Source organism: Bufo gargarizans, chromosome 8 (genome assembly GCF_014858855.1).
Source record: "Bufo gargarizans isolate SCDJY-AF-19 chromosome 8, ASM1485885v1, whole genome shotgun sequence".
In the NCBI taxonomy this organism is placed as follows: domain Eukaryota; kingdom Metazoa; phylum Chordata; class Amphibia; order Anura; family Bufonidae; genus Bufo; species Bufo gargarizans.
In genome coordinates, this window is record NC_058087.1 from 88,895,383 (window position 1) to 88,922,655 (window position 27,273).

Here is a 27,273-nt window from a genome sequence, read left to right on the forward strand (position 1 = left end):
GTATAATGCCCTCCTGTAGTGCCCTAGTAGTAATGTCCCTCTTGTGGTGCCCCCAATAGTTATAATATCCTCCTGTAGTGCCACAGTGGTAATAAGGCTTTTCTGTGGTGCCCTGTATAGGTATAATGCCTTCCTTTAGTGCCCCAAAAGGTATGATTCACTCCTGTAGTGCCCTAGTAGTAATAAGTCCCTCCTGTGGTGCACCCAATAGGTATAATACCCTCCTATAGTGCCCAAGTAGTTATAAGGCCCTCCTGTGGTTCCCCCAATAGTTATAATACCCTCCTGTAGTGCCCCAGAAGGTAAAATGCCCCCTGTAGTTCCAGCAATACTTATAGTGTCCCCCAACAGTTACAATGGCCCCCATATAAAATGACCTCTTCAGTGTCCCCAGTACTTGCAAAGGCCCTTTGTAGTTATAAATAATCTCTCAGTGGCTCCAGCAGGTATAATGCAAACATTTAGTGCCCAAAGCATTCACAAAGTCCCCACTGTGCACAAGATATAAAAAAATAATCACCTGACCTTCCACCGCCGGAGGTCCAAGTTGCAGGCTTCTGGATTCAGATGGGCACGTTGAAGTCACCACACCGTCTGTGTCTTGGCGGAGGCGTGCGCAATGACATCATCACGCCGCCTGAGACCCGACACAGGCAGTTGCTTGGCGACCACCCGCGCCATTCTACAAACCGGATTCCAAAAAAGTTGGGACACTAAACAAATTGTGAATAAAAACTGAATGCAATGATGTGGAGATGGCAAATGTCAATATTTTATTTGTAATAGAACGTAGATGACAGATCAAACGTTTTATCCAAGTAAATGTATCATTTTAAAGGAAAAATACGTTGATTCAAATTTTCACGGTGTCAACAGCATAACGAAGAGCTGGAAGACCAATTAACACTAATTAGGTCAATTGGCAACATGATTGGGTATAAAAAGAGCTTCTCAGAGTGGCAGTGTCTCTCAGAAGCCAAGATGGGTAGAGGATCACCAATTCCCACAATGTTGCGCAGAAAGATAGTGGAGCAATATCAGAAAGGTGTTAGCCAGCGAAAAATTGCAAAGACTTTGCATCTATCATCATCAACTGTGCATAACATCATCCGAAGATTCAGAGAATCTGGAACAATCTCTGTGCGTAAGGGTCAAAGCCGTAAAACCATACTGGATGCCCGTGATCTCCGGGCCCTTAAACGACACTGCACCACAAACAGGAATGCTACTGTAAAGGAAATCACAGAATGGGCTCAGGAATACTTCCAGAAACCATTGTCAGTGAACACAATCCACCGTGCCATCCGCCGTTGCCAGCTGAAACTCTACAGTGCAAAGAAGAAGCCATTTCTAAGCAAGATCCACAAGCTTGGGCGTTTTCACTGGGCCAGGGATCATTTTAAATGGAGTGTGGCAAAATGGAAGACTGTTCTGTGGTCAGACGAGTCACGATTCGAAGTTCTTTTTGGAAATCTGGGACGCCATGTCATCCGGACCAAAGAGGACAAGGACAACCCAAGTTGTTATCAACGCTCAGTTCAGAAGCCTGCATCTCTGATGGTATGGGGTTGCATGAGTGTGTGTGGCATGGGCAGCTTGCATGTCTGGAAAGGCACCATCAATGCAGAAAAATATATTCAGGTTCTAGAACAACATATGCTCCCATCCAGACGTCATCTCTTTCAGGGAAGACCCTGCATTTTTCAACAAGATAATGCCAGACCACATTCTGCATCAATCACAACATCATGGCTGCGTAGGAGAAGGAGCCGGGTACTGAAATGGCCAGTCTGCAGTCCAGATCTTTCACCTATAGAGAACATTTGGCGCATCATAAAGAGGAAGGTGCAACAAAGAAGGCCCAAGACGATTGAACAGTTAGAGGCCTGTATTAGACAAGAATGGGAGAGCATTCCTATTTCTAAACTTGAGAAACTGGTCTCCTCGGTCCCCAGACGTCTGTTAAGTGTTGTAAGAAGAAGGGGAGATGCCACACAGTGGTGAAAATGGCCTTGTCCCAACTTTTTGGGGATTTGTTGACACCATGATATTCTGATTCAACATATTTTTCCCTTAACCCCTTAGGGACACAGCCTTTTTACACCTTAGGACCAGGCCATTTTTTGAAAATCTGACCAGTGTCACTTTAAGTGATGATAACTTTAAAACGCTTTGACTTATCCAGGCCATTCTGAGATTGTTTTTTCGTCACATATTGTACTTCATGACACTGGTAAAATAAAGTTAAAAAAATTATTTTTTTTTGCATAAAAAAATGTCAAATTTACCAAAAATTGGGAAAAATTAGCAAATTTCAAAGTTTCAGTTTCTCTACTTCTGTAATACATAGTAATACCCTTAAAAATTGTGATGACTTTACATTCCCCATATGTCTACTTCATGTTTGAATTATTTTGGGAATGATGTTTTATTTTTTGGGAATGTTACAAGGCTTAGAAGTTTAGAAGCAAATCTTGAAATTTTTCTGAAATTTACAAAAACCCAACTTTTAGGGACCACTACAGCTCTGAAGTCACTTTGCGAGGCTTACATAATAGAAACCACCCAAAAATGACCCCATTCTATAAACTACACCCCTCAAGGTATTCAAAACTGATTTTACAAACTTTGTTAACCCTTTAGGTGTTGCACAAGAGTTATTGGCAAATGGGGATGAAATTTGAGAATTTCATTTTATTGCCTAATTTTCCATTTTAACCAATTTTTTCCACTAACAAAGCAAGGGTTAACAGCCAAACAAGACTGTATCTTTATTGCCCTGACTCTGCCGTTTACAGAAACACCCCATATGTGGCCGTAAACTACTGTACGGCCACACAGCGGGGCGTAGAGTGAAAGGTGCGCCGTTTGGTTTTTGGAAGGCAGGTTTTGCTGGACTGGTTTTTTGACACCATGTCCCATTTGAAGCCCCCTGATGCACCCCTAGAGTAGAAACTCCATAAAAGTGACCCCATCTAAGAAACTACACCCCTCAAGGTATTCAAAACTGATTTTACAAACTTTGTTAACCCTTTAGGTGTTGCACAAGAGTTATTGGCAAATGGGGATGAAATTTGAGAATTTCATTTTTTTGCCTAATTTTCCATTTTAACCCATTTTTTCCACTAACAAAGCAAGGGTTAACAGCCAAACAAGACTGTATCTTTATTGCCCTGACTCTGCCGTTTACAGAAACACGCCATATGTGGCCGTAAACTACTGTACGGCCACACAGCGGGGCGTAGAGTGAAAGGTGCGCCGTTTGGTTTTTGGAAGGCATGTTTTGCTGGACAGTTTTTTTGACACCATGTCCCATTTGAAGCCCCCTGATGCACCCCTAGAGTAGAAACTCCATAAAAGTGACCCCATCTAAGAAACTACACCCCTCAAGGTATACAAAACTGATTTTACAAACTTTGTTAACCCTTTAGGTGTTGCACAAGATTTAATGGAAAATAGAGATACAATTTCAAAATTTCACTTTTTTGGCAGATTTTCCATTTTAATATTTTTTTTCCAGTTACAAAGCAAGGGTTAACAGCCAAACAAAACTCGTTATTTATGGCCCTGATTCTGTCGTTTACAGAAACACCCCATATGTGGTCGTAAACCGCTGTACGGTCACACGGCAGGGCGCAGAAGGAAAGGAATGCCATACGGTTTTTGGAAGGCAGATTTTGCTGGACTGGTTTTTTTGACACCATGTCCCATTTGAAGCCCCCTGATGCACCCCTAGAGTAGAAACTCCAAAAAAGTGACCCCATTTTAGAAACTACGGGATAGGGTGGCAGTTTTGTTGGTACAAGTTTAGGGTACATATGATTTTTGGTTGCTCTATATTACACTTTTTGTGCGGCAAGGTAACAAGAAATTGCTTTTTTGGCACCGTTTTTTTTTTGTTATTTACACCATTCATCTGACAGGTTAGATCATGACGTAATTTTAAAGAGCAGGTTGTCACGGTCGCGGTGATACCCAATATGTATACAATTTTTTTAATTTATGTAAGTTTTACACAATAATTTCATTTTTAAAACAAAAAAAATGTTTTTGTGTCTCCATAGTCTAAGAGCCATAGTTTTTTAAATTTTTGGGCGATTATCTTAAGTAGGGTCTCATTTTTTGTGGGATGAGATGACGGTTTGATTGGCACTATTTTGGGGTGCACATGACTTTTTGATTGCTTGCTATTACACTTTTTGTGATGGAAGATGACAAAAAATGGCTTTTTTTACACCGTTTTTATTTTAATTTTTTTACGGTGGTCATCTGAGGGGTTAGTTCATGTGATATTTTTATAGATCCGGTCAATACGGACGCGGCGATACCTAATATGTATACTTTTTTTTATTTATGTAAGTTTTACACAATGATTTCATTTTTGAAACAAAAGAAATCATGTTTTAGTGTTTCCATAGTCTAAGAGCCATAACTTTTTCAGTTTTTGGGCGATTATCTTGGGTAGGGTATGATTTTTGCGGGATGAGATAATGGTTTGATTGTTACAATTTTGGCGTAGATGCGACTTTTTTGATCACTTTTATTACCTTTTTTGGGAAGTAAGGTGGGCAAAATTCCAATTTCATCATAGTTTTTAATTTTTTATTTTTATGGCGTTCACCGTTCGGGTAAAGTAACATTACCGTTTTATAGATCAGGTCGTTACGGACGCGGCGATACCAAACATGTGTAGGGAATTTTATTTTTTTCATTTTTAATCAGTGATAAATGTGTTTTTTGATTTTTACTTTATTTTTCACTTTTTTCACTTTTTTTTTACCCAGACCCACTTGGTTCTTGAAGATCCAGTGGGTCTGATGTCTGCATAATACAGTACAGTATATATTGTACTGTACTGTATTTTACTTACACTTTGTCTGAACAGATCTATGCTTTCAGCACAGATCTGTTCAGCACCATGGACAGCAGGACGCCTGAGAAGGCGTCCTGTTGCCATGGGAACCTTCCCCGTCTGCTCAGTAGTGGCCAGAACTGCGCAGACGGGGAAGGGTAAGGACGGGGCTTGGGGGGCTGCCTGGAAGCTCTCTCCCTCTCCATTCGGGGGACTGCAAAGGCACAGCAGCCCCCCGATCGGAGAGGGAGGGAGCTCCCTCTTACTGTTAACCTTTTCCATACAGCGGTCCGTACGGACCGCTGTATGGAAAGGGTTAAACGGCTGACATCGCATCACCGATGTCAGCCGTTTATACCAGGGTGCCAGCAATGTGCTGGCACCCTGGTATACCCACTAGACGCCAACGATTACGCAATGGGAGGCGGGCGGGGGATCGCGATCCCGCCTACCGCACCGCCCGCCTCCCGCACCGCCCGCAACCCTCCCCCTGCACCTCCCACCATGCTCGAATAACTCAGGGGCGCAGGGGGGAGGGATACATTTATATTTTACGAATGCAAAAGTTTCTGATCCCCGCGGTCAGGGACCGCGGGGATCAGAAACTGCAGAAATCGCAGCAAACCGCAGGTCTGAATTGACCTGCGGTTTGCCGCGATCGCCGACATGGGGGGGTCACGGGACCCCCCCCGCGCATTTAGCCTAGGTGCCTGCTCAATGATTTGAGCAGGCACCGGGTTCCGATCACTGCCAGCCGCACGGCAGTGATCGAAAATGCACAGGGCGTACATGTACGCCCTGTGTCCTTAAGTACCAGGGCACAAGGGCGTACCTGTACGCCCTGTGTCCTTAAGGGGTTAAAATGGTACATTTTCTCAGTTTAAACTTTTGTTCCGTGATTTATTTTCTATTCTGAATAAAATATTAGAAGTTGGCACCTCCACATCATTGCATTCAGTTTTTATTCACGATTTGTATAGTGTCCCAACTTTTTGGGAATCCGGTTTGTACAAGCAAGCGGCCACTGTAATTCAACTGTATCGCCATCTTGAGTCGGCAAGTCAGTTGTATAGCTACCAGCTATAACATTCGGGCCCTGGGCAAAACATCAGGGGCCCAAGCCCCAAATGTTTTGACCTGGTAATGCCCCTGAGTGTAGGGACATAATAGGGAGGCCAATTGAACTATGTAAAGCTTGGCTAATAGAGAAACTAATTTACTACACCTTGCTGCACTAATTGGGGTTAAAAAGTGTTCTAATACTACTGATTTTAGGTTGTTTGCATTCTTTCATACATCCGTAATTCCATTTATCCTTGATTCTGTTATTGGAGTGAAATTGCGGTCTGATACTACTGATTTTAGGGGGGTTCATGTTCTTTTATACATAAGTTAGGCTGAGTTCACACTTCTGTTATTTGATCAGTTATTTCCATCAGTTATTGTGAGCCAAAGCCAGTAGTGAAGCCTATTCAGAGCTAAGGTGTAATGGAAAGTATCATGTTACACATGCATGGTTTGCCTTTTCATTCTGTGTGTCCCTTCTCTCTTCCACTAGCTTCTGCTCTCTCTTGTCTTCTCCCCTCTTCTTTATTCTAGCTTCACCCCTCATCTCAGCTACTTGCTCTGTTAGCTGCTCACAGCATGATTTTTTGATCTATCCATCTGTTCATCGGTGTATGATCTGCACAGTTTGGAATAAACTTCTTCACGATCTACAAGGTGTCGTTTGGATCGAGTCACTGTCCACCAATTCACCTAAGATTATGGTTATCGCCATCTCAGCATAACTGTAAGTTACAGAGATCACACTGTAATGCTTAGACTGGAGAGGCAGAACAGTCATAAAATCAGTGAAGGGATCTTACAAGATCTGCAAAATATATTTCAAGGGATCCTTTCTAGCTATGCATGTATAGTGAGATGTATATGGACACTGGAATATAGAAGAATATATGTACAAGCCTGTATACTCCAGCCAGCAAGCAAATCTCAGCATAAGATTCACCAGTTTTCTGCACAGATCATTGAAGAAACTGTTCATGCAACTGTTATTTAATCAGCTCCTAGACTGTCTGTATTGTCACATGCATTCTGCCTGCAAGTCAATCTAAGCTCTGTATGCAATCAAAACTAACTTTGCAGCAGCCATTTCTAAACTTCTCTCTGACTCCCCCTCCCACCGGTTGCCTAGGAAACCCTCTCCCAGAGCCAGAAGATTGATACATTTCTATGCAAACACATACCTTGTGATTTAACCCTCTGCTTGCCATCACAATGCACCAGCAAGGCAATGTACAATCTGAGGAACCTAATGCACAGAAAGAACCTGCACTTCCAACAGATCAGGAGTCAGATCCTCAAGGCCACATAAAACAAAAACATTTAGTGAAGCCAACCTGGAAAGTCCAAGAGAACTATGAGGCTGACCAAGAAGAATTGCTGCAGAACATCAGCCACTCATGGTCTAAGGGCTCTTTCACATCTGCGTTATAGTCTTCCGGCATAGAGTTCCGTCGTCGGGGCTCTATGCCGGAAGAATACTGATCAGGATTTTCCTAATGCATTCTGAATGGACAGTCCGTCCTTCAGGATGCATCAGGATGTCTTCAGTTCCGGACCGGAACGTTTTTTGGCCGCAGCAAATAGCGCAGCATGCTGCGCTTTTTGCTCCGGCCAAAAATCCGGAACACTTGCCGCAAGGCCGGATCCGGAATGAATGCCCATTGAAAGGCATTGATCCGGATCCGGCCTTAAGCTAAACGTCGTTTCGGCGCATTGCCGGATGCGACGTTTAGCTTTTTCTCAATGGTTACCATGGCTGCCGGGACGCTAAAGTCCTGGCAGCCATGGTAAAGTGCAGTGGGGAGCGGGGAGCAGCATACTTACCGTCCGTGCGGCTCCCGGGGCGCTCCAGAGTGACGTCAGGGCGCCCCAAGCGCATGGATCACGTGATCGCATGGACACGTCATCCATGCGCATGGGGCGCTCTGACGTCACTCTGTAGCGCCCCGGGAGCCGCACGGATGGTAAGTATGCTGCTCCCCCGCTCCCCACTACTACTATGGCAACCAGGACTTTAATAGCGTCCTGGGTGCCATAGTAACACTGAAAGCATTTCGAAGACGGATCCGTCTTCAAATGCTTTCAGTACACTTGCGTTTTTCCGGATCCGGCGTGTAATTCCGGCAAGTGGAGTACACGCCGGATCCGGACAACGCAAGTGTGAAAGAGGCCTAAAACTATTGAGAATGCATGTCAGCTCTGTCTCAACCTACTCATAAGGTATTGCACCTAGAGGGCGCTGTTAAGCAGTTGAATGCTGCCTATGAGAACTACCAAAGACTGTCTGCTAAATATGCTGATCTCCTAAAGCGGTACAACACAGAAAATTCCTTAAAAGAATTACAGGAATTGAATGAGCTCAATCTTAAAAGAGACGATCTAGTAATACAAACAAGGACAAAAACAGATGTAAAAATAACACATCTCCATTAGAGTTGAGCGAACACCTGGATGTTCGGGTTCGAGAAGTTCGGCCGTACTTCCCGGAAATGTTCGGGTTCGGGATCCGAACCCAACCCGAACTTCGTCCCGAACCCCATTGAAGTCAATGGGGACCCGAACTTTTCGGCACTAAAAAGGCTGTAAAACAGCCCAGGAAATGGCTAGAGGGCTGCAAAAGGCAAAAACATGTAGGTAAATCCCCTGCAAACAAATGTGGATAGGGAAATGAATAAAAATAAAATAAATAAAAATTAACCAATATCAATTGGAGAGAGGTCCCATAGCAGAGAATCTGGCTTCACGTCACCCACCACTGGAACAGTCCATTGTCATATATATAGGCCCCGGCACCCAGGCAGAGGAGAGAGGTCCCATAACAGAGAATCTGGCATCATGTCAGCAGAGAATCAGTCTTCATGTCATAGCAGAGAATCATGCTTCACGTCACCCAACACTGGAACAGTCCATTGTCAGATATTTAGGCCCAGGCAGAAGAGAGAGGTCCCGTAACAGAGAATCTGGCTTCATGTCAGCAGAGAATCAGTCTTCATGTCATAGCAGAGAATCATGCGCCACGTCACCCACCACTGGAACAGTCCATTGTCAGATATTTAGGCCCAGGCACCCAGGCAGAGGAGAGAGGTCCCATAACAGAGAATCTAGCTTCATGTCAGCAGAGAATCAGTCTTCATGTCATAGCAGAGAATCATGCTTTACGTCACCCAACACTGGAACAGTCCATTGTCAGATAATTAGGCCCAGGCACCCAGGCAGAGGAGAGAGGTCCCATAGCCGAGAATCTGGCTTCATGTCAGCAGAGAATCAGTCTTCATGTCATAGCAGAGATTCAGGCTTCACGTCACCCACCACTGGAACAGTCCATTGTCACATATTTAGGCCCCAGCACCCAGGCAGAAGAGAGAGGTCCCATAACAGAGAATCTGGCTTCATGTCAGCAGAGAATCAGTCTTCATGTCATAGCAGAGAATCAGGCTTCACGTCACCCACCACTGTAACAGTCCATTGTCATATATTTAGGCCCCGACACCCAGGCAGAAGAGAGAGGTCCCATAACAGAGAATCTGGCTTCATGTCAGCAGAGAATCAGTCTTCATGTCATAGCAGAGAATCATGCGCCACGTCACCCACCACTGGAACAGTCCATTGTCAGATATTTAGGCCCAGGCACCCAGGCAGAGGAGAGAGGTCCCATAACAGAGAATCTAGCTTCATGTCAGCAGAGAATCAGTCTTCAAGTCATAGCAGAGAATCATGCTTTACGTCACCCAACACTGGAACAGTCCATTGTCAGATATTTAGGCCCAGGCACCCAGGCAGATGAGAGAGGTCCCGTAACAGAGAATCTGGCTTCATGTCAGCAGAGAATCAGTCTTCATGTCATAGCAGAGAATCAGGCTTCACGTCACCCAACACTGGAACAGTCCATTGTCAGATATTTAGGCCCCGGCACCCAGGCAGAGGAGAGAGGTCCCATAACAGAGAATCTGGCTTCATGTCAGCAGAGAATCAGTCTTCATGTCATAGCAGAGAATCATGCGCCACGTCACCCACCACTGGAACAGTCCATTGTCAGATATTTAGGCCCAGGCACCCAGGCAGAGGAGAGAGGTCACATAACAGAGAATCTGGCTTAATGTCAGCAGAGAATCAGTCTTCATGTCTTAGCAGAGAATCATGCTTCACGTCACCCAGCATTGTCATATATTTAGGCCCCGGCACCCAGACAGAGGAGAGGTTCATTCAACTTTGGGTTGCCCCGCAATATAATGGTAAAATGAAAATAAAAATGGGATTGAATGAGGAAGTGCCCTGGAGTACAATAATATATGGTTAAGGGGAGGTAGTTAATGTCTAATCTGCACAAGGGATGGACAGGACCTGTGGGATCCATGCCTGGTTCATTTTTATGAACGTCAGCTTGTCCACATTGGCTGTAGACAGACGGCTGTGTTTGTCTGTAATGACGCCCCCTGCCGTGCTGAATACACGTTCAGACAAAACGCTGGCCGCCGGGCAGGCCAGCACCTCCAAGGCATAAAAGGCTAGCTCTGGCCACGTGGACAATTTAGAGACCCAGAAGTTGAATGGGGCCGAACCATCAGTCAGTTCGTGGAGGGGTGTGCACACGTACTGTTCCACCATGTTAGTGAAATGTTGCCTCCTGCTAACACGTTGCGTATCAGGTGGTGGTGCAGTTAGCTGTGGCGTGTTGACAAAACGTTTCCACATCTCTGCCATGCTAACCCTGCCCTCAGAGGAGCTGGCCGTGACACAGCTGCCTTGGCGACCTCTTGCTCCTCCTCTGCCTTGGCCTTGGGCTTCCACTTGTTCCCCTGTGACATTTGGGAATGCTCTCAGTAGCGCGTCTACCAATGTGTGCTTGTACTCGCGCATCTTCCTATCACGCTCCAGTGCAGGAAGTAAGGTGGGCACATTGTCTTTGTACCGTGGATCCAGCAGGGTGGCAACCCAGTAGTCCGCACACGTTAAAATGTGGGCAACTCTGCTGTTGTTGCGCAGGCACTGCAGCATGTAGTCGCTCATGTGTGCCAGGCTGCCCAGAGGTAAGGACAAGCTGTCCTCTGTGGGAGGCATATCGTCATCATCCTGCGTTTCCCCCCAGCCACGCACCAGTGATGGGCCCGAGCTGCGTTGGGTGCCACCCTGCTGTGACCATGCTTCATCCTCGTCCTCCTTGTCCTCGAGTAGTGGGCCCTGGCTGGCCACATTTGTACCTGGCCTCTGCTAGTTGCAAAACAACTCCCTCTGAGTCACTTCAAAGAGACTGGCCTGAAAGTGCTAAAAATGACCCCTCTTCCTCCTCCTCCTCCTGGGCCACCTCCTCTTCCATCATCGCCCTAAGTGTTTTCTCAAGGAGACATAGAAGTGGTATTGTGACACTGATAACGGCGTCATCACCACTGGCCATGTTGGTGGAGTACTCGAAACAGAGCAACAGAGCACACAGGTCTCGCATGGAGGCCCAGTCATTGGTGGTGAAGTGCTGCTGTTCCACAGTACGACTGACCCGTGCGTGCTGCAGCTGAAACTCCACTATGGCCTGCTGCTGCTTGCACAGTCTGTCCAGCATGTGCAAGGTGGAGTTCCACCTGGTGGGCACGTCGCATATGAGGCGGTGAGCGGGAAGGCCGAAGTTACGCTGTAGCGCAGACAGGCGAGCAGCGGCAGGATGTGAAAGCCGGAAGCGCGAACAGACGGCCCGCACTTTATGCACCACCAAATTCAGCACATGCACCAAGCAAGGGATGTGCGTCAAACCAGCTAGTCCCAGAGCTGCACCGAGATTTCGCCCATTATCACACACCACCAGGCCGGGCTTGAGGCCCACCGGCAGCAACCACTCGTCGGTCTGTTGTTCTATACCCCGCCACAACTCCTGCGCGGTGTGGGGCCTGTCCCCCAAACATATGAGTTTCAGAATGGCCTGTTGACGTTTACCCTGGGCTGTGCTGAAGTTGGTGGTGAAGGTGTGTGGCTGACTGGATGAGCAGGTGGAAGAAGAGGAGAAGGAAGCCGAGTAGGAGGAGGAGGCAACAGGAGGCAAAGAATGTTGCCCTGCGATCCTTGGCGGCGGAAGGACGTGCGCCAAACAACTCTCCGCCTGGGGCCCAGCCGCCACTACATTTACCCAGTGTGCAGTTAGGGAGATATAGCGTCCCTGGCCGTGCTTACTGGTCCACGTATCTGTGGTTAGGTGGACCTTGCCACAGATGGCGTTGCGCAGTGATTTGATTTTATCGGATACTTGGTTGTGCAGGGAAGGCACGGCTCTCTTGGAGAAGTAGTGCCGGCTGGGAACAACATACTGTGGGACAGCAAGCGACATGAGCTGTTTGAAGCTGTCTGTGTCCACCAGCCTAAATGGCAGCATTTCATAGGCCAGTAGTTTAGAAATGCTGGCATTCAGGGCCAGGGATCGAGGGTGGCTAGGTGGGAATTTACGCTTTCTCTCAAATGTTTGTGAGATGGAGAGCTGAACGCTGCCGTGTGACATGGTTGAGATGCTTGGTGACGGAGGTGGTGGTGTTGGTGGTACATCCTCTGTTTGCTGGGCGGCAGGTGCCAACGTACCTCCATAAGGCGGAGGAAGAGGCCGAGGCGGCAGCAGCAGAAGAGGCCGAGGCGGCAGCAGCAGAAGAAGTAGCAGGGGGAGCCTGAGTGACTTCCTTGTTTTTAAGGGGTTTACTCCACTGCAGTTCATGCTTTGCATGCAGGTGCCTGGTCATGCAGGTTGTGCTAAGGTTCAGAACGTTAATGCCTCGCTTCAGGCTCTGATGGCACAGCGTGCAAACCACTCGGGTCTTGTCGTCAGCACATTGTTTGAAGAAGTGCCATGCCAGGGAACTCCTTGAAGCTGCCTTTGGGGTGCTCGGTCCCAGATGGCGGCGGTCAGTAGCAGGCGGAGTCTCTTGGCGGCGGGTGTTCTGCTTTTTCCCACTGCTCCCTCTTTTGCTACGCTGTTGGCTCGGTCTCACCACTGCCTCTTCCATTGAACTGTGAAAGTCAGTGGCACGACCTTCATTCCATGTGGGGTCTAGGACCTCATCGTCCCCTGCATCGTCTTTCACCCAGTCTTGATCCCTGACCTCCTGTTCAGTCTGCACACTGCAGAAAGATGCAGCAGTTGGCACCTGTGTTTCGTCATCAGAGACGTGCTGAGGTGGTATTCCCATGTCCTTATCATCAGGAAACATAAGTGGTTGTGCGTCAGTGCATTCTATGTCTTCCACCGCTGGGGAAGGGCTAGGTGGATGCCCTTGGGAAACCCTGCCAGCGGAGTCTTCAAACAGCATAAGAGACTGCTGCATAACTTGAGGCTCAGACAGTTTCCCTGGTATGCATAGGGATGATGTGACAGACTGATGGGCTTGGTTTTCAGGCGCCATCTGTGCGCTTTCTGCAGAAGACTGGGCGGGAGATAATGTGAACGTGCTGGATCCACTGTCGGCCAACCAATTGACTAATGCCTGTACCTGCTCAGGCCTTACCATCATTAGAACGGCATTGGGCCTCACCAAATATCGCTGTAAATTCTGGCGGCTACTGGGACCTGAGGTAGTTGGTACACTAGGACGTGTGGCTGTGGCAGAACGGCCACGTCCTCTCCCAGCACCAGAGGGTCCACTAACACCACCACGACCATGTCCGCGTCCCTTACTAGATGTTTTCCTCATTGTTACCGTTCACCATAATAAGAAAAATATTATTTGGCCCAATGTATTGAATTCAAATTCAGGCCTTTTTTTACAGACACCTAACACTATCTAGCTATCTATTTAGGTACCGTATTACACTAATACAGGCACAGCAGTAACGACAGCAGTAGCTGAATATAAATTTGAGGCCTATTATTTAGGCGCTGGGTGACAGGTATACGTTTACAGACAGAATTAGACTTGGAATTGCACAGTAGCGTGTGTGTGAAGTTATTGAGAATGACCCTATCAGCACCTTGAATCTAATATACCCTTTTAATGAATAGATTTAAAGTAGCCCTGATACAGCAGAAACCACTAATTTAGGAAATTGCTAAGTTGGGAATTGTATTTCAACCCTGAACAAAAATATATCCGTTGCCAGACAGCAGACAGTATTACAATTGGCTGGCCACAGCTGAAACACCAGATTTAGGGTACTGCTATTTTGGCAATTGTATTTCACCCCTCAATAAAATAGCAAGCACAGCCAAGCCCCTGATGTAGGATATAACCAAAAAAATAACCACACTATTGATGGTTAAATGCACTTGGTGACAGCTTGCCCCTAATGTAGGATATAGCCAAAAAATAACCACACTATTGATGGTTAAATGCACTTGGTGACAGCTTGCCCCGATGTAGGATATAGCCAAAAAATAACCACACTATTGATGGTTAAATGCACTTGGTGACAGCTTGCCCCTGATGTAGGATATAGCCAAAAAATAACCACACTATTGATGGTTAAATGCACTTGGTGACAGCTTGCCCCTGATGTAGGATATAGCCAAAAAATAACCACACTATTGATTGTTAAATGCACTTGGTGACAGCTTGCCCCTGATGTAGGATATAGCCAAAAAATAACCACACTATTGATGGTTAAATGCACTTGGTGACAGCTTGCCCCTGATGTAGGATATAGCCAAAAAATAACCACACTATTGATGGTTAAATGCACTTGGTGACAGCTTGCCCCTGATGTAGGGTATAGCCAAAAAATAACCACACTTCTGATGGTTAAATGCACTTGGTGACAGCTTGCCCCTGATGTAGGATATAGCCAAAAAATAACCACACTATTGATGGTTAAATGCACTTGGTGACAGCTTGCCCCTGATGTAGGATATAGCCAAAAAATAACCACACTATTGATGGTTAAATGCACTTGGTGACAGCTCGCCCCTGATGTAGGATATAGCCAAAAAATAACCACACTATTGATGGTTAAATGCACGTGGTGACAGCTTGCCCCTGATGTAGGATATAGCCAAAAAATAACCACACTATTGATGGTTAAATGCACTTGGTGACAGCTTGCCCCTGATGTAGGATATAGCCAAAAAATAACCACACTATTGATGGTTAAATGCACTTGGTGACAGCTTGCCCCTGATGTAGGATATAGCCAAAAAATAACCACACTATTGATGGTTAAATGCACTTGGTGACAGCTTGCCCCGATGTAGGATATAGCCAAAAAATAACCACACTATTGATGGTTAAATGCACTTGGTGACAGCTTGCCCCTGATGTACGGTATAGCCAAAAAATAACCACACTATTGATGGTTAAATGCACTTGGTGACAGCTTGCCCCTGATGTAGGATATAGCCAAAAAATAACCACACTATTGATGGTTAAATGCACTTGGTGACAGCTTGCCCCTGATGTAGGGTATAGCCAAAAAATAACCACACTATTGATGGTTAAATGCACTTGGTGACAGCTTGCCCCTTATGTAGTATATAGCCAAAAAAAACCACACTATTGATCACTGACTTAAGTGATTTGGAGGAATTAATCACTGCCTTATCTCGCCCTAACAGTCGCAGCTGCAACCTCTCCCTACACTGTTCAGAGCAGAGTGACGTGCGGCGCTACGTGACTCCAGCTTAAATAGAGGCTGGGTCACATGCTGCACTGGCCAATCACAGCCATGCCAATAGTAGGCATGGCTGTGATGGCCTCTTGGGGCAAGTAGTATGACGCTTGTTGATTGGCTGCTTTGCAGCCTTTCAAAATACGCCAAGAAAGCGACAAACACCGAACCCGAACCCGGACTTTTACGAAAATATTCGGGTTCGGGTCCGTGTCACGGACACCCCAAAATTCGGTACGAACCCGAACTATACAGTTCGGGTTCGCTCATCCCTAATCTCCATGAATCTAGATCCCATCTCTCCACAACTTCTAAGCGCTCCACACGATCTTCCAAATCCTTAAGATCAACATCTTCTACTCTCAGCCAGCGACTCATCAAAGCCCGCGCTGATGCAGAAGCTTCTAAAATCCAGGCAGTTTTCACCCAGAAGAAAGTGGAAATGGAAGCTGAGGCTGAACAGAGGGAAGCGGAAATGGAAGCTGAGGCTGCACAGAAGAAAGCGGAAATGGAAGCTGAGGCTGCACAGAGGGAAGCTGAGGCTGCACAGAAGAAAGCGGAAATGGAAGCTGAGGCTGCACAGAAGAAAGCGGAGAAGAAAGCTGAGGCCGCAAAGAAGAGAGCAGAAATTGAAGTCTTAGGAAAACAATGTGAGCATGCCAAAGACATGGCAAGACTAAGAGTCTTAGAGGTGGCTGTAAGTAACAATGAAAGAAGTGTCAGTAGCCATCACTCTGTTAAATCTTATGCATCAGTGTCATCACAGACCTCATCAAAACTCCATCACTCTGTCATAGCAGCCAAAGAACTCAACCAAGGTGTTGTCTCTACATTTATTACACCTTTTTCAAGTGGCAGAAACGGGTACGAATAGAAATGACCTACCACACTATCGCACGGACCGCTGTATGGAAAAGGTTAACAGCTCAGGGAGCTCCCTCCCTCTCCCATCGGGGGGGGGCTGCTGTGCCTTTGCAGCCCCCCGATGGAGAGGGAGAGAGCCCCCAGACAGCCCCCCGACAGCCCCGTCCTTACCCTTCCCCATCTGCGCAGTTCTGGCCACTACTGAGCAGATGGGGAATGTTCCCATGGCAAGAGGACGCCTTCTAAGGCATCCTGCTGTCCATGGTTCTGAACAGATCTGTGCTAAAGGCATAGATCTGTTCAGACAAAGTGTAAGTAAAATACAGTACAGTACCCGATATAGAGTACTGTACTGTATTATACAGACATCAGACCCACTGGATCTTCAAGAACCAAGTGGGTCTGGGTAAAAAAAAAAAAAAAAAAAAGTAAAAAAAAGAAAAAAGAAAAAAAAAACATTTATCACTGATTAAAAATGACAAAAATAAAATTCCCTACACATGTTTGGTAGCGCCGCGACTGTAACGACCTGATCTATAAAACGCTCATGTTACTTTACCCGAACGGTGAACGCCATAAAAATAAAAAATAAAAAACTATAATGAAATTTACATTTTGCCCACCATACTTTAAAAAAAAAAGGTAATAAAAGTGATAAAAAAAGTCGCATGTACGCCAAAATTGTAACAATCAAAACGTCATCTCATCCCGCAAAAATCATACCCTACCCAAGATAATCGCCCAAAAACTGAAAAAACTATGGCTGTTAGACTATGGGAACATTAAAACATGATTGTTTTTGTTTCAAAAAATAAATCATTGTGTAAAACTTAAATAAACATAAATAAAGAAAAAGTATACATACTAGGTATCGCCGCATCTGTATCGACCGGCTCTATAAAAATATCACATGACCTAACCACTCAGGTGACCACCGTAAAAAAATAAAAATAAAAACGGTGTTAAAAAAGCCATTTTTTGTCATCTTATGTCACAAAAAGTGTAATAGCAAGCGATCAAAAAGTCATATGCACCCCAAATAGTGCCAATCAAACCGTCATCTCATCCCACAAAAAATGAGACCCTACTTAAGATAATCGCCCAAAAACTGAAAAAAACTATGGTTCTTAGACTATGGAGACACTAAAACATATTTTTTGTTTTAAAAATGAAATCATTGTGTAAAACTTACATAAATAAAAAAAAATTGTATACATATTAGGTATGGCCGCGTCCGTGACAGCCTGCTCTATAAAATTACCATATGATCTAACCTGTCAGATGAATGTTGTAAATAAAAAAATAAAAAAAACGGTACCAAAAAAGCTATTTCTTGTTACCTTGCTGCACAAAAAGTGTAATATAGAGCAACCAAAAATCATATGTACCCTAAACAAAACTGCCAACCTATCCCGTAGTTTCTAAAATGGGGTCACTTTTTTGGAGTTTCTACTCTAGGGGTGCATAAGGGATGCTTCAAATGGGACATGGTGTAAAAAAAAACAGTCCTGCAAAATCTGCCTTCCAAAAACCTTATGGCATTCCTTTCCTTCTGCGCCCTGCCGTGTGCCCATACAGCAGTTTACGACCACATATGGGGTGTTTCTGTAAACTACAGAATCAGGGCCATAAATAAAGAGTTTTGTTTGGCTGTTAACCCTTGCATTGTAACTGGAAAAAAAATATTTAAATGGAAAATCTGCCCAAAAAGTAAAAATTTTAAATTGTATCTCTATTTTCCATTAAATCTTGTACAACACCTAAAGGGTTAACAAAGTTTGTAAAATCAGTTTTGAATACCGTGAGGGGTGTACTTTCTTATATGGGGTCACTTTTAGGGAGTTTCTGCTCTAGTGGTGCTTTAGGGGGGCTTCAAATGGGACATGGTGTAAATAAACCATTCCAGCAAAATCTGCATTCCAAAAACCAAACGACGCACCTTCCACTCTACGCCCCGCTGTGTGGCCGTACAGTGGTTTATGGCTACATATGGGGTGTTTCTGTAAACGGCAGAGTCAGGGCAATAAAGATACAGTCTTGTTTGGCTGTTAACCCTTGTTTTGTTAGTGGAAAAAATTGGTTAAAATGGAAAATTAGGCAAAAAAATTAAATTCTAAAATTTCATCCCCATTTGCCAATAACTCTTGTGCAACACCTAAAGGGTTAACGAAGTTTGTAAAATCTGTTTTGAATACCTTGAGGGGTGTAGTTTATAGAATAGGGTCATTTTCGGGTGGTTTCTATTATGTAAGCCTCACAAAGTGACTTCAGACCTGTAGTGGACCCTAAAAATTGGATTTCTGAAAAATTTCAAGATTTGCTTCTAAATTTCTAAGCCTTGTAACATCCCCAAAAAATGAAATATCATTCCCAAAATAATTCAAACATGAAGTAGACATATGGGGAATGTAAAGGCATCACAATTTTTGGGGGTATTACTATGTATTACAGAAGTAGAGAAACTGAAACCTTGAAATTTGCTAATTTTTCAAAATTTTGGGTAAATTAGGTATCTCAGAACGCCCTGGATAAGTCAAAGCGTTTTAAAGTTATCAGCACTTAAAGTGACACTGGTCAGATTTGCAAAAAATGGCCTGGTCCTTAAGGTGAAATAGGGCTGTGTCTTGAAGGGGTTAAAACTCATGTCCTGCCCAATAGACGCACTACTTGCCTTCCAAGACAACAACATCACTATAGTGTGAAAGAAAGACTGTGTTAAAGGTACTCCAGAGCAGATCATACTCGATGATCGGAAAGCATTAATCTTTCGGGATGGCAACATTGGTAACACAGTGTTTGAAGTGAACACAAAAGACAATGAGTTAGCAGCCACAATGGAAGACAAGGAATTCATGAGAACCATGAGTAAAAAGTTCTATCAAGATGATTCTAACAGCTGGGTGGCGCTGCTACCATTCCGCATTCCAAGGAAGAGAATTCCAAATAATAGACAACACGCAGATTCACGGTTCATCTCTTTAGAGTGCAACCTGAACCGGAAACCGGAGATGAAGAAACATTTTGTCGACTTTATGCAGAAGGTGTTTGAGAGAGATCATGCTGAACCTGCACCCCTTCTTATACAAGGAGAAGAATGCTGGTACCTACCGTGTTTTGGTGTCCATCATCCTCGTAAGCCTGACCAGATTATAGTGGTCTTTGACTCAAGCGCTTGCTATGAAGGCGTTTCTCTCAATGACAATCTTCTCTCTGGACCCAATCTGAACAATAACCTCTTGGGAGTCCTACTCCGCTTTAGACAAGAGCCAATTGCCATTATGGCCGACATTCAACAAATGTTTCATTGTTTCATCGTCCGTGAAGATAACAGAAACTTCCTCAGGTTCCGATGGTATCGCAACAATGATGTCAACAACGAGGTAATAGACTATCGGATAAAAGTTCACGTGTTCGGCAATAGCCCTTCCCCAGCGGTTGCCATTTATGGACTGAGAAAAACTGCCCAAGAAGGCGAACAGGAGTTCGGGACGGATGCATGTCAGTTTGTGGAAAGGAACTTCTACGTCGATGACGGTCTTAAGTCCCTACCTACGGAAGAAGAGGCCATTGACCTTATCACCAGAACCCAGAACATGCTCGCCACTGCCAACCTCAGACTACTCAAAATCATCTCCAACAGCAATAAGGTAATGGGAGCATTTCCTTCCGATGATCATGCTGACAGTGCCAAGGAATTCCAACCAGAGTCTGACCTTTCCCTCACACAAAGCAGCCTTGGATTGCTGTGGGATGTTAAGCAAGATACGTTCATATTTCAAACATCAGCTTGCTACAAGCCCTTCACAAAAAGAGGAGTACTGTCTGCAGTGAACAGTATCTATGACCCTTTGGAATTCATAGCACCCTTTACTATTCAGGGTAAGATATTACTCAGACAACTCACTACATGGAACACTGACTGGGATACCCCTTTACCCAAGGAGAAACAACAAAGGTGGGAATCCTGGAAGCAGTCTCTCCAGGCATTGGAACAGTTCAAGATACCACGCTCTTACACTCCTACGTCCTTGAAGAATTCCACCAGACTAGAGATCCATGTCTTTTCGGATGCATCCATGGAAGCCATAGCTGCTGTAGCTTATCTCTGAGCTGTACACTCTAACAGTGGAATAGGAGTAGGATTCGTCGTGGGCAAAACCAAGCTAACTCCAAAGCCTGCACACACCATCCCAAGGCTTGAACTCTGTGCAGCCATGTTAGCTGTTGAAATTGCTGATCTTATAGAGCAAGAAACAGACCTTGACATTGATTCTTTTGACTTTTACACAGATAGCAAAATCGTGCTAGGATACATACATAATCAAACAAGACAATTCCATGTGTATGTCGGCAATCGAGTGGAACGCATCAGGAAATTCTCCACGCCAGAGCAATGGCACTATGTACCCACCGACCTTAACCCTGCCGACTTAGACAGTCGTGCAGTGCCTGCTGCTACATTTCTGGATATAGCATGGATATCTCCACCAGTACTCTTAAATGAAGAATTCTTCTCAAGGCCTGTAGAGTCTATCTTTGAACTTGTCCATCCGGACTCTGATAAGGAAATCAAGACCATTGCAGTTATACTTAACACCTCTGTGGAAGCAAAAGTAAAACTGAAATCTCGTTGATTGGAGCGGTTTTCTAAGTGGTCTTCGGCTGTACGAGCGACTGCACGTCTTATTCACATTGCTCATCACTTCGCAAACAAGGATGGCACAAATCAGGAGTGTCGTAAGTGACACATTTGTAAAGAACTCCTTACACCAGGTTGATACAAAGGGAGGTAAGAAGGACTGGTGCTGTTGCTGCCTTCCCATCTGAAGACAGACCTTCAAGGCAACCTGTTAAAGGGAGGTAAGAAGGACTGGTGCTGTTGCTGCCTTCCCCTATGAAGATGGACTCGCGGAACTATCTACTTCCTACCGTTCCACTTCAAGAGCTTTTCTACAAGTATTGTAGTAATGTTTTCTTGTTTATGTTCCTTTGTTCTTTTGTTGCAGGTGTTCTAGTAGAAAAACATCTATATTTCATGGACTTGAACAAGATTATTGTTATAAATGTTATTAGAAATCATAGATTTCAACGGGGAGTATCATGTTACACATGCATGGTTTGCCTTTTCATTATGTGTTATTAGCTCTTGTCTTTTCCCCTCTTCTTCATTCTGGCTTCACCCCTGATCTCAGCTACTTGCTCTGTTAGCTGCTCACAGCATGATTTTTTGACCTATCGATCTGTTCATCGATGTATGATCTGCACAGTTTGGAATAAACTTCTTCACGATCTACAAGGTGTCGTTTGGATCGAGTCACTGTCCACCAATTCACCTAAGATTATGGTTATCATCATCTCAGCACAACTGTAAGTTACAGAGATCACACTGTAATGCTTAGACTGGAGAGGCAGAACAGAAAGATCTGCACCTGTTCTTTGTATTTGACCCGCATCTGGTTTTGGTTCACAATAACTGATGGAAATAACTGATCAAATAACGGAAGTGTGAACTCAGCCTAAATCTGTTAATCCTTGATTGTCTAATTAGGGTGAAATTGTGGCCTGATACTGCTGTTTTTGGGATGCTCACATTCTTTTATTCATAAGTAAATCCATTCATCCTTGATTCTGGGGTGAAACTGCGGCCTGATACTACCGATTTGGGGGGTTCACATTCTTTTATACATAAGTAAAACCGTTAATTCTTGACTGTGCAATTGGTGTGAAATTGCGGCCTGATACTACTGATTTTGGGAGTTCACATTCTTTTATGCATAAGTAAATCCATTGATCCTTGATTCTGGGGTGAAATTGTGGCCTGATACTATAGATTTTGGAGGATTAACATTCTTTTATACATAAGTAAATCTGTTAATCCTTAACTGTGTAATTAGGGAACAGGTAGTAGCAAACATGTTTCTGGAGCTGGCAGAAGTAAAAGAAGAAGGGGGATGGTAGCAGCAGTCGCATCGACAGGCCAGAGCTGCAAGTGTTATCCACCTGTGGTGCTTTGACCTGCAACCCAGCTGTCCTTGAATGGTTGACTCGATCTTCAACATCATCTCAACTGATATCAGACCCCCCAGCCAGGAGTCGATGGGTTCCTCTGACAGCCCACTTAGTTTGCAAGGTCCAAGAACAAGCTCTGTACCCCCACCTGTCCTAAACCTGCCTCTTGCAATTTCTGTTCCTTCAGCATGGGAAGTATTGTATGATGTCAGCTCTGTTGCGCTTTTCAGCGAGGATGAGCTAATTAAGGACAGTCAGCAGCTACTGCCCAGCCAAGATTTGGAGGAGAGATCCACTGCTTCCTCCTGTAGACAGGCCTGTAGAGATTATGTGTGTCATATGAGAATAGGTGTTGCAAACAGTCAGGCAGGCCCTGAGACTGGTGCAGGTGACATCAGTGACATGCAGACAGTAGTGGATGATGAAGTACAAACCGGATTCCAAAAAAGTTGGGACACTAAACAAATTGTGAATAAAAACTGAATGCAATGATGTGGAGATGGCAAATGTCAATATTTTATTTGTAATAGAATGTAGATGACAGATCAAACGTTTAATCCGAGTAAATGTATCATTTTAAAGGAAAAATACGTTGATTCAAATTTTCACAGTGTCAACAAATCCCCAAAAAGTTGGGACAAGTAGCAATAAGAGGCTGGAAAAAGTAAATTTGAGCATAACGAAGAGCTGGAAGACCAATTAACACTAATTAGGTCAATTGGCAACATGATTGGGTATAAAAAGAGCTTCTCAGAGTGGCAGTGTCTCTCAGAAGCCAAGATGGGTAGAGGATCACCAATTCCCACAATGTTGCGCAGAAAGATAGTGGAGCAATATCAGAAAGGTGTTAGCCAGCGAAAAATTGCAAAGACTTTGCATCTATCATCATCAACTGTGCATAACATCATCCGAAGATTCAGAGAATCTGGAACAATCTCTGTGCGTAAGGGTCAAGGCCGTAAAACCATACTGGATGCCCGTGATCTCCGGGCCCTTAAACGACACTGCACCACAAACAGGAATGCTACTGTAAAGGAAATCACAGAATGGGCTCAGGAATACTTCCAGAAACCATTGTCAGTGAACACAATCCACCGTGCCATCCGCCGTTGCCAGCTGAAACTCTACAGTGCAAAGAAGAAGCCATTTCTAAGCAAGATCCACAAGCTCGGGCGTTTTCACTGGGCCAGGGATCATTTTAAATGGAGTGTGGCAAAATGGAAGACTGTTCTGTGGTCAGACGAGTCATGATTCGAAGTTCTTTTTGGAAATCTGGGACGCCATGTCATCCGGACCAAAGAGGACAAGGACAACCCAAGTTGTTATCAAAGCTCAGTTCAGACGCCTGCATCTCTGATGGTATGGGGTTGCATGAGTGCGTGTGGCATGGGCAGCTTGCATGTCTGGAAAGGCACCATCAATGCAGAAAAATATATTCAGGTTCTAAAACAACATATGCTCCCATCCAGACGTCATCTCTTTCAGGGAAGACCCTGCATTTTTCAACAAGATAATGCAAGACCACATTCTGCATCAATCACAACATCATGGCTGCGTAAGAGAAGGATCCGGGTACTGAAATGGCCAGTCTGCAGTCCAGATCTTTCACCTATAGAGAACATTTGGCGCATCATAAAGAGGAAGGTGCAACAAAGAAGGCCCAAGACAATTGAACAGTTAGAGGCCTGTATTAGACAAGAATGGGAGAGCATTCCTATTTCTAAACTTGAGAAACTGTTCTCCTCGGCCCCTAGACGTCTGTTGAGTGTTGTAAGAAGAAGGGGAGATGCCACACAGTGGTGAAAATGGCCTTGTCTCAACTTTTTGGGGATTTGTTGACCATGAAATTCTGATTCAACATATTTTTCCCTTAAAATGGTAAATTTTCTCAGTTTAAACTTTTGTTCCGTGATTTATGTTATATTCTGAATAAAATATTAGAAGTTGGCACCTCCACATCATTGCATTCAGTTTTTATTCACGATTTGTATAGTGTCCCAACTTTGTTGGAATCTGGTTTGTAGATGATTGCAAATGGGAACTGGGTAAAATGGGGGCTTTTTAATCAGGGGATGAGGGGGGCAGCTTGCTCTTGCGGAAACGGCTGAGCCAGCAGGGTGGTAGTGAGGCTGTGAGTCAGCAGGGTGTCAGCAGTGTGAGGTCTGGAGTCAAACATTCCCGGGGTAGACCGTCTGCTACTCAGCAGCCTACCTGTCCGGAAACAACTAGCAGTGCATGGGATCAGAGAGGCAGCGGCAGCAGTTAGTCAGCACACATTGGTGGGGGTAAAATTCCATACTCGCCGGTGTGGGAATTTTTCATCAAGTAGCTGGAGGATGTCAGTGTGGCTGTTTGTCAAGTCTGTAGGCAGAAGGTGAAGCATGGCCAGGGTGTCAATATTGGCACACGGCTCAGCGTCAACACATGCACCGTCATCATACAGTGGCCTGGGAAAACCATGGCACTAACGTTGTACAGCCTGATGCAGCAACCGCTACATGTCCCAGTGGCCCGCACCCCTTCTCCAGCAGTCAATGCTCCACCACCTCAGCAGAAGGGAGCTGTATTTCCTTCCCATCTTCTATGGGTTCTGATGCTCCTCCTCCTACTCCTCATCACTCATTTATTCACTGAGGCAATTGCAAAAAGACGTATGTGTGCACTCATCCAATGGCACAGAAGCTGAATGTGCTCCTGACCAATTTCCTGGTACTACAGTCCCCCCTTTCAGAGAACTGATGGCTGGTGCCGAACCAAGGTGGAGGGTCCCAAGCCGTCATTACTTCTCAAAAAAGCTGTACCAGCCCTGAACATGTACAGTACAGACCAAAAGTTTGGACACACCTTCTCATTCAAAGAGTTTTCTTTATTTTCATGACTATGAAAATTGTAGATTCACACTGAAGGCATCAAAACTATGAATTAACACATGTGGAATTATATACATAACAAAAAAGTGTGAAACAACTGAAAATATGTCATATTCTAGGTTCTTCAAAGTAGCCACCTTTTGCTTTGATTACTGCTTTGCACACTCTTGGCATTCTCTTGATTGTGACTGACTTCTCTGTGACTGACTTCTCATGTGTTTACTACTAGTGATGACCGGGAGGTGCCATATTCGATTTTGCGATTTTTCGCGAATATTCGATTGAATATTCGTTTTATATTCGTCGGAGTAGAATATTCTTCATTGTGCTATTTATCGCAAATAATATGCAATTTAATTAATCGCGTACTGTGATTTTGTGTATTTTACGAAGATTCACCATATTGCTATATATTCTTGTTTTAGAATATGACGAATATTCTAAAAAACGAAATTATAGCAATATAGCGAATATTCGTAAAATACACATATAGACTGCAATTTTACTAATGTAGTGCTATAATCTTTTTTTTATCTAATTTTTTTGTCTCTTTCTGAATCAGAAAGACAAAAAAATTGACAAAAAAAATGATTATGGCACTATATTAGTGAAATTTCAGTCTATATGTGTAATTTACGAATATTCGCTATGTTGCTAAATATTCTTGTCTTACAATATGACAAATATATAGCACTATATCACATATATTAGTTTTTTAGAATATTCATTTTTTCCCCCCAATTAGTACAGTAATTGCCCTTCGGCATACTCCTCCCTGACAAGCATCCCCGTCACCATGGGATCGCCTGATGGTTAGAAAATACCTGAGTTAATCCGATGGTATATTCTAACCACCAGGCGTTCCAATGGTGATGGGGACACTTGAAGTTAGAATTTACCGCCAGGGCGCTGTGATCCGCCAAATGCAATTAACCCCTCAGGTGCGGGTTAATTGCGCGGATCACTGCGCCCTGTGCGCCCCCCCTCCCCAGTATTAAAATAATTGGTGGCCAGTGTGCCCTAACCCCCCCTTCCCCCAGTATTAAAATCATTGGTGGCAGTGGCCACAGGGTCCCAATCCCCCCCAGCAGTGGCCACAGGGTCCCCCTCCCCCCCCCCCCGTCATTGGTGGCAGCAGGCAGTTTTGATCGAGTCTTAGCATAATGACGGGCTTCGATTGGTTACCATGGCAGCCAGGACGCTACTGAAGTCCTGGCTGCCATGGTTAGTTAATCACTCAGCAGCATTTACTTACCTGCAGGGCTCTCCTCCTTCTGAGAACTCATAGGTCTATGCGGCGCATTGCTGAAGGCATATGCGGCGCATAGACCTGTGAGTTCTCAGAAGGAGGAGAGCCCCACAGGTAAGTAAATACTGCTGAGTGAAACTGCCTGCTGCCACAAATGACGGGGGGGAGGAAGGGGGACCCTGTGGACACTGCCAGGGAGGGAGGGGGACCCTGTGGCCACTGCCACCAATAATTTAAATACTGGGGAGGGGGGTTAGGGCGCACTGGCCACCAATTATTTTAATACTGGGGAGGGGGGGGCGCACTGGCCACCAATTATTTACATACTGGAGAAGTGGGGGAGAGGGCGCACAGGGCGCTGTGATCAGCGCAATTAACCCACACCTGAGGGGTTAATTGCTTGGATCACAGTGCCCTGGCAGTATATTCTAACTTCATCACCATGGGAATGCCTGGTGGTTAGAATATACCATCGGATCTGAGTTAGATTGTGAAAACTCAGATCTGATGGTATATTAGAACCCCCAGGCATTCCCATGGTGACAGGGACACTTGTCGGGGAGGAGTATGCCAAAGGCCAATAACTGTACTAATTGGGGGGAAAAAAAGAATATTCTATAAAATGAATATATGAATTCGTAACTTTTTACCATCTAAACTCTTGATTCCTCCCTGCTTCTTGCTTGTGGGCCAATGAGTCATTGGCCCACAAGCATTTTAAGCAGGAAGGAATCATGTGTTCAGATGGAGAAAATGACGAATATTCAATATAACAAATATATAGCACTATATTCGCAATA